The 14,706-nt window shown below is 38.2% G+C and overlaps 1 long non-coding RNA gene across 1 annotated transcript; it reads left to right on the top strand.

Moving 5' to 3' along the window:
- The first annotated feature begins 12,288 nt into the window (after positions 1-12,288).
- Positions 12,289-12,697, top strand: LOC123318069. The gene is made up of 2 exons (XR_006538245.1): positions 12,289-12,383; positions 12,511-12,697. It is a non-coding gene; the product is annotated as an uncharacterized LOC123318069 (long non-coding RNA).
- Positions 12,698-14,706: the final 2,009 nt, after the last annotated feature.

Raw genomic sequence — 14,706 nt, 5'->3', positions numbered from 1 at the left:
TCAGAAACATCTGTTTTATTATCGATTATGTTTAATTATTGGATTTTCCCGAAAATTTGAATAGCTTGTACCATCTCTCTGGTTTAAAATACTGGAACTTACAATCTGCACTCAACTAGTAGAATACCTTCTAAAAGAAAAGATCCTTTTACCCACACAACATGGTTATGTAAGAGGTAGATCAACTCAGACAGCAGTGTTTGAGTTCATTTCAGGAATCCTTAATGCCTTGGAGGATTCTAATATAACAGTGGGTCTAATGCTGGATCTATCAAAGGCATTCGATACTCTGTCTCACGACCTTATTCTCCATAAACTTTCTGCATATGGCATAAACAAGCTAGACTGGTTTCAATCATATTTAGCAAACCGCAGGCAGAGAGTGGTGATCTCTCAGAACGGAAAAACAACAGTTTCGGAAGAAGAACTCACAGAGTTCCGCAGGGTAGCATATTGGGCCCTATCATTTTTATCATTTTTCTAAATGACCTAAGTACCATATTCGATGAAACCATGGTTAGGACAGTGAATTATGCAGATGACACAAACTTCACTGTATTGGCCAAGCACGATTTAGAGTTGAGTTTACCATTTCACACTCAACTCTAACTCTAAATCGTGCTAGCCAGTGGTTTGAAGTAAACGGTTTGTGCATGAATTCTGAAAAAACAAGTGCCATCCTATTCAGGACAGCTCATTCCGGTCCCCAAGTGCCTACCAGCATTTCACTGTCTAACTCCACATTAGAACTGACTAAATCTTGTCGCTTCCTAGGCCTCACTATTGAGGTAACCCTTGATTGGGGAGAGCACATTTCCAACCTTTGCAATCAACTGGGTACCATCTGCTACACTTTGGGAGTCCTCAATAAATATCTGGACATAACCTCACTAAGAACAATATACCAGGCAGTGTTTAGGTAGGGCATCATGTTCTATGGTAGTTCATACAACCTACATAGAGTGCTGAAAATGAAGAAGAGAGCCTTCAGATTGATCTGGAGTATGAGGAGGACGGAATCATGCAGGGCAGTCTTCAGAAGGAATGGTCTTTTGACTGCTCCTGCTGTACACATCCAAGAAAGCCTGATATTTACATTCAAGAACTAGCACTACTTCGAAGAGAAAACAGTAAGTAATTACAATACGAGGACAACTGCACTAAAATATCCAAGACACAGATTAAGCCTCACTGAAAAGGGACCTGAATATAGATATATTCGTTATTACAATAAGATAGCTCACAAACTAAGAGGAGAATGGACTCTACAACAGTTCAAGAAATTCATCTTCAAACTCCTACTTGAAATCGAACCCTACAGTGTGGAAGACTTTATGGAACACAGACTATAAAGCAGAAAATGACCCTGTTTCACTTCAAGTGTTCAATGTCATGTGTACACTTTACCTGAAATAAAGCACATTATTTATTTATTTATTTATTTATTTATTTGAATTTTTTAGTGATGTATCGTAAAGAAAATTACAAATTATATCGAAACAAGTAAGATTTCATGAAGAATTATCCAAAACAGATTTGCATTTTTCGATAGATCATACAGGATGTAAGGGAAAAAATAAACAAAATTGAAGTCTTTTGAAGGCCTCGAGTCAATATATTTTGAAATTGCAACCATATTTTTGTCAAGACATGATGAATCTACAAAATGAAGGTAATAATATACATAGATACATACTCGGATACATATGATTGATTGGTAATTCCCAAAAGCTATGATGAACAGGGGACACTATGATGGACGCATGATGAAAGGAGAAAGACAAAAGTTAATTTAAGTATTTTCGCATGAAGTTTTATTATTCAAAATAAATGATGATTCTTATAATTAACAAATCAGGTGCAATTAAAATTTTTGTTTTGGTCTTCGAAAATAACACATATTAATTATATTATTAACTTCTACTATCCAAAATGAATAGGTACATAGATAAAATGTATCTATATACAGGATATCCCCAGTCAACCAGAAATGTAACAGTAAGTCGCAGGGAGTACCCAAAAATATCGCATTGAAGCGCTTCTTTGAGAAGTTTCATGGGTATACTTAAGATTTCACATTGTGGACATTAACGTCCGCATATTGTTAACTTTGCGAATTCCTCAACTTTAGATCCCTAGTGGTTGCATGTAACATCATATCGAGATGTTCCGATGAAGTGAACATAGCTACTATTATGCGACTTCTCTTCTTGTTCTCTCTTGTTCAATTTCCCTTTTGAGGATGAGAGCAGAATGCGAAATATATGTAGGTAAGAGTAAAGAGTAAACACAGGGTACAAATGAGGCGTTCAGAGCTGAAGAGGCCCAAGCTACATTTTTTCTGAAATTGAGTTTACGAGTATATAAAATTTTGATTCATTTTCAGGCAGTTCTTACTGTTAATTCAATTTCAGAAAAATTGAAGCTTGGGTCACTTTTCCTCGGAACGCCTCGAATATAGAGTGCGAATTGATTGCCACGATGGTAATTATCAAATTGAACATGAATATAACTTCAATAGAGGATACACTTTGGTAGTTTATTCTGTCAAAATAATCGTTCCAAAAACCTCCAAAATGAGAAGTCGCAAAGTTGCTGTCTAGGGTGCTTTTTTTACACCTACTATGTGATGTACTGGGTAATTACCCGCGATATGCGATGTTGCGGACATTAAGCACTCTCCAGTAAGTACTGGTGGCCTTTTTTTAAATCAACATTGTGAAGTCGCATATCCACAGTGGTAATTCCCAACAACTTCCCTGTGACTGAAACTGGTTGACTGGGTCTGTAAACAAATGCGAAGGACTAAGGGAGATGATTCCTTAATGAAAATAAGCGGGGCTAGTTCCTATAAATTTTTTTCCAAATAGACAGCTCTTCCAAGATGCAGCCTTGGAAGGCGATGACGAGTCTACAGTTTTTAATTTTTTTTTACAGGTTCTGAAAAACACTGAGCCATAAAACTATACATATTATGAAGCACTGAGTAGATTGGTACCAGTTTCAACTTCGGCAAGCTCGCAGTTTAGGCGGTAACTTGCTATCGATTTTTTTAATGTGTCTCTCCCTTAAATTCAAAAATTTCTGTGAAAATGTTGAAATTTGAGTTATTATGCTATTGTCATAGAAGTATACGAAACTATCAGGTCGGGGGATCCAAGATTTCGGGCCGATTCACATGAAAAAAAAAACATAATAAAATGAATTTCGTGAATACCGAGGCTGAAAACCACTATTCTCCCCTATGAAAATTTAATATTATTCCAATAATATACCGAGTTAATTAATGCTACGTTGCTATTACTATAAGGCCCGGTTGTTCAGTTCAGGATAAGGCCGAGATTTAAGATGATCCTAGATTAACCTGACAGAACTGAACTGAAATGTCAAAATCAATTTAGGATAAACTTTAATCCCGAACTGAACAACTGGGCCTATTCATGTAGAGTTTCGGATTTTGCGAGAATCTACTGCTTTTTTATCAAAACAACAACTGCGCTGAAGGAATTGTGATTGACTGTTATCTATATCATTTACATCATTATTTGCCGAACTTCAAAGGTCTGAATGAATTAAAATCTAAACTTGAAAATATACGAGATAATTTTCGCAAGAATTTCAATGAAATCTGAAAATTTTCATCATTCTGGAGCATTCCGGACATCAATAATTCTCGAATCATCCATGGAATAAATTCAATTTTATCCAATATAACACGCAAAACGAAATGTTATTCGAACTCGGCATCTTGAGCAATTCGTTCCTAAAAAGCCCGAATCAGGTAGAAAATTTTGAACCCTTCATATCAGCGTTAACACGTGTTTTGCAGTAAACAGATGCCGATTTCGTTTTCAACGGGCCATGTAACTAGGGTCGGCGTTGGGTGAAAGGATGAACGGTTCTTACAACAAGAAGAATTTGAATTTTCATATGACGGTGAGGGCATTTGTTTTAAAATTTTCAGAGTACAAGAAGTATACAGGGTGTTTCACGAGTAAACAGACAAATGAAAACCGTGAAAAGTGGGCATTGAGCTGAGTTCAGAATCATACCATATACAGGGTGTTCCAAAACTAGTGAATCAAACGTCACACCACGATAGAGTAAACCAAATATTATCGAATGACACCAACATTAGTTCGACGAAAATGTACCGTTTCCAAAATAATCAGAATTTTATTAAAATACATAAAGTTGCCGATTTTCGAACTATTTTTCTTAATAATAGGGCCAGTTTGTGAAAAAGGATATCGATTTTAAATTATATTGAAGTAATAATATTGTTTCATCTCCCCTAATTGAAATTATTTTAAGTAGTTAATCGATAACCATAACCTAAGTAAATGTAAATTAAAACAATTGTTTTTTCTACATGATTTTTAATACTCAGAATAAACAGGGGTGATAATATGGGAGAAAAACGCTATCCTCAATAACAAATTGGCCTTGTGACTGAAAAAATAGTTCGAAAATCGGCAACTTTAGGTTTTTTTAGAAACGGTACATTTTCGCTCAACTAATGTTGGTGTCATTCGATAGTATTTGATCTACTCTATCGTGGTGTGACGTTTGATTCAATAGTTTTGGGGCACCCTATATATAGGTTTCTTCGAGGTTTTTTGAAATTTCTCGAATTTCCGTTTGGCTATAACTCCTGAAATTCTGATCAAGTCGACTGAAAATTTATATTTAGCCTTGAGTTGTTAATTTCATTGAAACAGAGCATTAAAATTCGACAAAAATCTGGACCGGGCTCAGTGAGGCTTTACTTAACTTCAAACTCATAAAAACACCATGTATGTAGTTTTTTAATCATAATTTCAACTTTTTTGTTATCTGCATTATTATTGTCTCAAAATGAATTGATTTTTGGGTTGCCCCACCTGTTGATCATGTTCTAGAAATAATTGTTTTGGTCAGACGCCTCTAAGGAATAGAGCACTTCATGAAAATGTATTTAGAAATCCATAATTGATTTTTTTTCAAAGAATATTCTGTTGGATGTGTTCAACAATTATAACATATTCGGTCTTCAAAATACTCCTTCACAAGGATAAAATGTTTCAAATATCCAAATATGGATGGAAAAACTACGCTATCTTGAAACTAAAATTTAAAACTTGATATTCAGAATGAATCTATTTTTCTATGGACAACTAGTTGTGTGAATAAAAACAAAGAAAGAAATCGCGGGGTGTCAGATCTGGAGATCTAGCAGTCCAATATTGGGGTCCTACCCTTCTTATGAAATGACCTGAAATACTGATAAATACTTTTGCTGGTGCATGAATATCATCAATGTTTCAATAACAAATTGTAATAAGACCAGAACAATCCATAGATTTCCATAGATCCAATAATGACTATAACGGAATCAGTGAAGAATTCGAAAGTGCATTTATCATACTTATCCGAAGTGCCAATCATTACCTTCACTAAAAGACCAAATGAGGTGAAAATCAGTTCGGAAAATTACTTCAGTTCCACGTTGTCCATAAAAAGCGATTCATTCGGAAGACATCGAATTATAATTATTATTTTCATGATCATGATAGCGTAGTTTTTCATTTCTATTTTTGTTCATTATCAATAATAAAGCTTATTATCACTGTTAATGACTTATCTGAATAACCAGATATGCTATAAATATCAAAAACAAATGCAAGACATATATTGAGAACGAAAAAATTCAGTTGAACATTTCCAATTCCATTTTTAGATTTCCTCAGTTGATTGGCGATCATATTCATCCCATTAATTAATGTGAAGTGAAAGTCAATATGCAGCGCTGTTTTTTCCAGACATTTCACGATCAAACAATTATTCATCAGAAATAATCTGAAAAGGCATACCAAAGTTTCATTGATTTTGAGAAAATCAATGAAGATACCTGAAAAATTCAAAATTATGACGAGAAAAACTACAAACAGAGTGTTTAGCATGAGTTTAAATTTGAATATATCCTCAATCAGTCCGGTCCTGTGTTCGTCAACTTTTAATGTTCTGTTTTATTGAAACTTAGAAGTTTGAGCGGATAATGAATTTTTAGCCGAATCCAACTAAAATATTTGGAGTTATAGCCGAACAAAAATTAGGGAAATTTGAATAAACTCCTCTCTATATCGGAAACGGAATGCCTAAGACACACATATGAGGTGTTTTTGAACTAAGCTCAATGCCCTCTATTCACGGTTTTCGTTTGTCCGTTTTCTTGTGAAACAGCCTGTGTACTGAAAAATTTCAAAAGACTCCTCGAGCAATTAAGAAATGCCATTAAATCAAGCAGTTTCTTTTGAACCGCTATGATGAAAAATGTCAATATCCAGTTATTATTATTATTTGGGGTGATTCATCGAAAATCCCCAATATCTCGAAAACCAAGGCACTTTTGCCAAACGTAAAATATATTTATTTGAACCGCCATAGAGTAATCTACCCGCAGGCTCCATATTATCCACTCATTACGCCACACCCTGTATAATTATTATTATTATATCAATGTATTGAAAATAAACAGACATGAATACTAGGCAGTTGTTTTGTTTAAAGGTGAAGCTCCTGTTGCTTCAAACTTCTTTTAATTATTTTGACTACCATTCACGCAAGATGATTTTTGTTGAGGAATTCAACATTCTCGTAATTATCCGTTCATTTCTTCAAGAGATACCCATTCCCCACCACCTATGAGTATTCAATTCAATGCTAACACTGCATCAAATGCATTTCATCTTCGGGTTGATTTTTTTGAATTCTACAACTGATGTAACGTCTTCAGCCAAAGAAAATAAACAACAGTAACTCTCCTCAAGCTACTGATTACTTCTATTTTCCATGTAAATAAATAGATTTGGTATGTTTTCAATCAGTTTGTATAAATGTCAATTATGTTCGTTACATATTTTCGACGCAATATTTTCCGAAGTGATTTGACATTGTGATGAAATACGTAATTACTGAGAGTCTCACGTAGAACGGACTACGTAGCACTGATTTAAAACTCAAAAATGTTTTGACAAGCGTCTTAACCCAACATTTTCGTACCATACAGAGTGAAAGGTATTCAATTTCCATGGCCAATCCTGTGCTAAAATGAAAGTGAATGAAGTATAGAAGCTGAAAGTAAAACGTATATCTTTGTTGATTCATTCGGGAAAAACAATTCAATGGAGTTCCTCATGTCGTGAATATAATGCCCAAAATTTAGATAACTATTTCATACCAGAACAAATTCGGTAAAATTGCCTTTGGAATTAATCTTATATGTAACGAAAAATTTCATTGTCATGTATCATTCATTTTAGGACCTATACGGTATTAAACTCCCCTATCGGACGAAGTATCGTAGACATAGCATACTTATTCAAAACTGTTGATATTCATGAAGAAAAGATAATAATTTCTGTCCACATTCATTTACTCCGAATCCTTATCAATCAATTATTAGCGTATGAAGTTTATTGATATCAGTATCGTTCTCGAACTATTTACAGGTTTCAGTATGTGTGAATGAATCGGAAGAGCAGCTGTATTCTGTATATGAGTAGAATTCAAGCTGCCCTACTTTCTGTCCTCCTGAAATCTGGCAACGTTGCGGGAGCGCACTACTAATAAGAAATATATGCGGAGGTAGTAAGGTCTGATTCGTTTAAAGAAAAATTTTTCAATGAAAATCTTTTCCCCTCTTTAGGTACCCCTGTTATTTACCTTCCCCTCTACATATATAAGCAAAAATTATTCCAATTAAAAAACTCCTTCACCCGGAGGTCAGGTCGCCCAATGAACTTAACGGAGGTAACAACGAACTACGGGTTCATATATATATATATATATATATATATATATATATATATATATATATATATATATATATATATATATATATATATATATATATATATATATATATATATATATATATATATATATATATATATATATATATATATATATATATATATATATATATATATATATATATTCGGGAATGGGACCTGAAAGAAGACCAAAATTGCCAAGGATGAAGGGCTCCGTCAGGTTGCTACAGACTGTTCGGAAAATTGATGACGTATTGAACACCTGTATGCGGAACTCAAATGATCTTAAAGAGATACTGGACATGGTCTATGCGGGTGCGGTGACTGTCTGCGAGGAGGTTGGCCTTCACTTAGAAAACAATCAACCCACGCACCGCAAAGATAAAACGCCTATGGAAAATACGCCTAGAAAAGAAGATAGTTGAGAACAGAAAGAAGATTGGGGTGCTTCACACTTACCTGCATACGGAGAACCCATCAAGGAAGCTTCTGAAGAAAACACTAAGAGTTGCGTCGGAGTACCGGGTGAGGAGGCGTAGTTGGCAGCTGAGAGAGGAGCTGGTGACAATCTGCGATAGGCTGAAACAAAAGGTTAAAGCTTTAGGCAATCGCTTAAAGCGTTATAACGAGAGAGTTAAGAGGTACAGGAACAACCAACTGTATTACAAAAACCCACAGCAATTTTTTCGGTCGCTTGAAGAGGGAGTAGAGGCTACAGAGGGAGAATCGCCATCGGTGACGGAAATGTATAGAGAATGGAATAAAATCTGGGGGGATGCGAAGACGCATGACGACGGGGCTTATTGGATAAAAGAAGCTGAGAGGAAAGCTGAAACGTATGACATGGAAGAGCTTGAAATAAAGGAGGAAGATATACGTATGGTGCTGAGAAGGGCAAAAAATTGGTCTGCCCCGGGCTCTGATGGACTGCACAATTACTGGTGGAGGAACTTCCAATCAACGCATAAACATCTGGCTAGAATGTTCCAGGAAGCCCTGCACAACCCTTCGGTGATACCGGAATCCCTCACGCTAGGTGTAACCCACATGATACCAAAGGGAGATAAAACCAGTGACCCAAAGAACTACCGACCCATCACTTGCCTGCCCTCAATATACAAGATACTTACAGGTGTGCTCACGACGGCCATTTGGAGGCATGTGGACAACTATGGAATAATGGCCCCAGAGCAGAATGGGTGCAGGAAAAATATAAGGGGATGTAAGGAGGCTCTCATTATTGATCACCTGGTGACGAAACAGGCCAGGAAAAAGATGAGGAATATATCTGTGGCATGGATCGACTATAAGAAGGCCTTCGACTCCATGCCGCACTCTTGGCTGCTGAAAACCTTGCGCCTTTATGGAGTATCTGAGTCTGTTGTGAAGCTTCTAGAACATCTGATGAAATCGTGGCGTACGCAATTACTGGTCACCACGCAAGGAAAAACTACCGCAACGCCTGAAATAAAAATCAGAAGAGGAATATTTCAAGGTGATAAGCTCAGCCCGCTATGGTTCTGTCTGGCACTGAATTTCTTGAGTAAACTGCTGAGAGATGACAAATATGGCTACATAATTGAAAGACGAAGGAACACGAAGATTAACCATCAGCTGTACATAGATGATCTGAAGCTTTATGCATCCAGTGAGGAGGAAATGAAGAGAATGCTCAAGATTGTAGCATCCTTCTCGGAGACGGTAAGGATGGATATGGGGCTGAGTAAGTGTGCGGTGGTGCATGTACGGAGAGGAAAACTGGTGGAGGGGGATGAAATGCAGGTGCAGGATAGCATATCTATCCGAAGAATGGGGTTGGACGAAACATATAAGTACCTGGGAGTTCAACAAGGGCTGGAAATAAATCTTGCCGAATCTAAGGCAACATTTAAGGAAAAATTCTTTGGGAGGCTCAAAAAGGTCCTGGCAAGCAAACTGAACTCAAGATCTATGTTCACTGCCATTAACACCTGGGCTGTTCCGTGCATAGCTTACTCATTTGGAGTTGTAAGATGGTCGACCACGGAGCTCCAGTCAATGGATACAAGGGTGAGGGTTCTCCTGACAAAATATGGGATTCATCACCCACATGCCTCGGTAAGTAGACTATATGTACCCAGGAAGGAGGGAGGTAGAGGGCTACAGAGTCTGGAAATCATCCATAATAAAGTCGTGAAGGATCTGAGAGAGTACTTTCAGACAAAAAACTCACCATTGTTCAAGATTATATGTCAGGAAGACGAGAACATAACAGCGCTCAATCTAGCAGACCGAAGAACTCTCACCGAGGCAACGACCATCGGAACGCTGACGGAACGTTGGCATGGAATGACGCTACATGGCAGGTACCCAGAAGCCCTGAAAAATAATAATGTCAACAAGGAACAGTCACTTAAATATATAACAGCGGGTTACTTGTATCCTGAGACTGAAGGAAGACTGGTGGCAATCCAAGACCAGGTGGTTCCGACTAGAGCATATATTAAGAACATAACAAAAAGATACTTACCATCAGACAGGTGCCGAAAATGCTCTCAGGGTCTGGAAACAATACAGCATGTCACGTCGTCTTGCTCCATCTTGGCACCTAAAGAGTATACAGACCGCCATAACGCAATGGCTAAGGTTTACCACCAAGCGATAGCTATAAGAACTGGATTGATACTCACCTCAAGGAAGCCGTACGAATATATGCCAAAAGCGGTCATGGAAAATGAGGAATACAGGCTCTATTGGGACACCCTGATGGAGACGGATAGGCCGGTTGCACACAACAGACCGGATATTGTCATCTTCGACAAAGTTAAAAAGGAGGCAAATATTATCGACGTCACTGTGCCTGCAGATGATAACGTTTCCAGAGCATACACCGAAAAACTCACAAAATACGAAGATCTCGCTTTCGAGCTGAAGGAGATTTATAATCTCAGAAAGGTGTATATTACCCCGCTCATAATAACGACGAACGGCCTGGTGGAGACACATCTGGGGGAGAACACAGCTCTATTGGGATTGGATCAGGACATCATAAGCACGGCACAGAAGGAGGTAGTCCTGTGGACGACAAGAATAGTCCGGAAATTTCTTGTCAATGGCTGAAGTTGTCTTGATCAGGTTTGATCCGACATCCTTGGCCGAGCCAGATCCCTACGAGGTGGAGAAAAAAAAATATATATATATATATATATATATATAAATATATATATATATATATATATATATATATATATATATATATATATATATATATATATATATATATATATATATATATATATATATATATATATATATATATATAGAGTTTGCAATGAAGCAGAGGAAACTGTTCAACATCTGTCGGGAGGTTGTTCGGTCCTTGCACCCACTAGGTACTTAGGGAGGCACAATAATATGGGAAGGGTGGTCCACCAGATGCTTGCGCTGAAGTGGGAAATTTCTGAGAACTTCGTGCCGCATCATATATATACGCCACAAGCAGTAGTAGAAAACAGCCGAGCCAAACTCTACTGGGACTTCCCCTTCACAACGGATAGACCGGTAGAGCACAACCGACCGGACATGGTTCTGTGGAGTAAGCAGGAGCAGCTTGCGATAATAATAGATTTTGCTGTACCTCTAGATCACAACATGGCTCAAACATATGAAACAAAAATCAAGAACTACGCAGACCTGAGCAGAGAATTGAAAATCCAATGGCAACTCAAGAAAACGGAGATACTACCACTGATTGTTAGTTCCAACGGGCTTGTTCATGTCAACACCGCGAAACACTTAGCCGAACTTCAGCTACCAGATGATACAATTACCTGGATGCAGAAGGCAGTAGTGTTGGGAACGGTGGCTATCATCAGACAAGTTGTCTTCCCACAGTGACCGCTGCGCCTGCCCTTGGCTTCAAAAGTCCGGGCAGTCGTTGAAAAAGACCCCACTTCAAGTGTGAAATTAAAAAAAAAAAAAAAAAAAAAAAAAAAATATATGTAAGGAATAAAAAAGCAAGTTGTATCGTGGGCCAAAGGTTTTATTCACAAAGTAAAATGGCGGACGGTTATCTCGCACGTGGCGGTGCTCTAACAAAGGATCAGGTAAAAAGCTTACCACTCGGCAAGGAAGCTCGGGTAATTCCGTCTTAGACCTATGCATAGAGAAAGCAGGTTACATAGAAGCACAGGGTGCACAGAGCATGGGTTCTATACTCTTATTCTTCCTTTGGCATTCATCATCGGAATTATCATTATATTATAAAGGGGGTCAAAATTAACATTTGCTAACACGGCCATACTGACCATTGAAACGTCCTCGTTTCACTTATCTTAATAACAAACAACATTGTTAAAGAGAATTTGTAAACATAAAACAGTTTAATCTTGTGTACATGGCTCTGTTTGATGCGCTGGCTCACGCTGCGGCATTATTATAGGTGGAAAAAAGAGCCAAGCGAGAAAAATACCACCACCGCTTACATGTTCATAAGTTGAATGTAAATTAGAACTGAATAGCCAAGAATGAAAGAAAATCAAACCTTGCTAACCAAAAGAAACTATTATCAGACTATAGCATTGCTCAGAGGTATACCACACAGGACTTCGCCTAAGTCACGGGCATGCGTGTCAATACTACAGTTCAGATAAAATAAAAGCGAAACCAAAAACAATAAAGTGTAAATTATCATGATCCACCATAGCATTGCTCAGAGGTATACCACACAGGACTTCGCCTAAGTCACGGGCATGCGTGTCAATACTACAGTTCAGATAAAATAAAAGCGAAACCAAAAACAATAAAGTGTAAATTATCATGATCTACCATAGCATTGCTCAGAGGTATACCACACAGGACTTCGCCTAAGTCACGGGCATGCGTGTCAATACTACGGTTCAGATGCAAAAATACATACTTACCTCAATACCAGTTCGCCAACCAGGAAAATGGCCAAAAAGATCGCACAAATTGCATCGGAACACCACATCAGGAACACCAATGAACAGTTCAAGGAGCAACTCACTGTAGTACATGACATCCTAAAACAAAAAGCCAAAGCGTAAGGGACCGAATAAAAAGATACAATGAGAGAGTCACCCGCTATAAAAACAATCAGTTGTTCTATAAAAATCAGAAACAATTCTACAGGCAACTTGAAGGAATAAAGAAAACCGGGGAAGAATTTCTGACACCCGAAGGCATGCACAAAACGTGGGAAAAAATCTGGAGCAGCAGCGGAGAACACAATGATGAAGCTTCCTGGATACGGGAAGCAGAGGCGGAATCAGACAAATACAACATGGAACAGATAAACATCACAGAAAACGATATAAAAACCGCACTAAAGAAAACCAACAACTGGTCTGCACCGGGACCTGATGCGGTTCACAATTACTGGTGGAAGTATTTCGACTCTACCCACAAAAGACTAGCTGAAATATTCCAGAGAGCACTGACGGACCCAACATGCATACCAGAAACCTGCACACTCGGAATCAGCCATATGATCCCCAAGGGAGCTAAGAACGGAGACCCCACCAAATACAGGCCAATCACATGCCTGCCGGTAATCTATAAAATACTGACAGGAATAGTGACACAAAAGATCTGGGACCATGTGGCTAAGAACAGCATATTGGCCCGGGAACAAAACGGATGCCGGAGGGATGTGAAAGGATGCAAAGAGTTGCTCATCATTGACTCCCTAATAACAAAACAGGCAAAGAAAAAATTGCGAAGCCTTTCCATGGCATGGATTGACTACAAGAAAGCCTTCGACTCAATACCACACTCTTGGCTACTAAAGACATTGGAGCTATATGGAGTGTCGGAGGCTGTGGTCAATCTGCTGAAACACCTCATGGGAACATGGAGGACAAAATTACACGTTAACACCAACGATGGCGACTACACTACAGCCGAAATCAAAATCAAAAGAGGACTCTTCCAGGGCGACAAATTGAGCACTCTATGGTTCTGTCTAGCGATAAACCACCTCAGCATATTATTAAATAGGTCAAGATATGAATGTATAGAAGAAAAGAGGAATAACATCAAGATCAATCACCAACTGTATATCGACGACCTGAAGCTGTACGCAGCAAATGAAGATCAACTGCTGAGACAGCTCAAGATTGTCGCATCCTTCACTGAAACCACAAAAATGGAAATGGGCCTGGACAAGTGTGCGGTGCTGCACATGAAAAGGGGGAAACTGATAAGTGGAGAAGCGATTTTGGTGCAGGATGAATTGCAAATACAAAGATTAGGCCCGAAAGAGACTTATAAATACCTGGGAATCCAGCAGGGACTAGAAATAAATACCGCTGAAACAAAAACAGCCTTCAAAAATAAATTGATAAGCAGAATAAAAAAAATCTTGCAAAGCAAATTGAATGCTAAGTCGACATTCACATCCATAAGCACGTGGGCAATTCCATGCCTCTCCTATTCATTTGACATTGTTGAGTGGTCCACTACAGACCTCAAGGCAATAGACACTCAAATAAAAGTACTATTAACTAAATATTGCATGCACCACCCCATTGCATGCACCACCCCAATGCATCCACCAACAATTTATATATACCTAGGAAAGATGGAGGGAGAGGACTGGAGAATGTTGAAATCACGCACCACAGAGTTGTAAAGGAAATGCGAGAGTACTTTAAATCCAAAAACTCACCTTTCTTCAGGACACTATGCGAAGAGGATAACAACATCACGGCATTAAATCTGGCCTCAAGAAATCTTCCAGCGGAACCCCCTAACATCAGCGAGTTGTCCGAGATCTGGCATGGAAAAGCACTCCACGGAAGATACCCCAATGCCCTGAAAAGAAACATCAGACAAATGTCGGAAGTGTTCACAGGCGGCGGAGACGATACAGCACGTCACGTCGTCCTGCCCA

Source organism: Coccinella septempunctata, chromosome 7 (genome assembly GCF_907165205.1).
Source record: "Coccinella septempunctata chromosome 7, icCocSept1.1, whole genome shotgun sequence".
Taxonomy (NCBI): Eukaryota; Metazoa; Arthropoda; class Insecta; order Coleoptera; family Coccinellidae; genus Coccinella; species Coccinella septempunctata.
The sequence above is the reverse complement of the archived record's forward strand: the minus strand, read 5'-3'. Positions and strand labels throughout refer to the sequence as shown.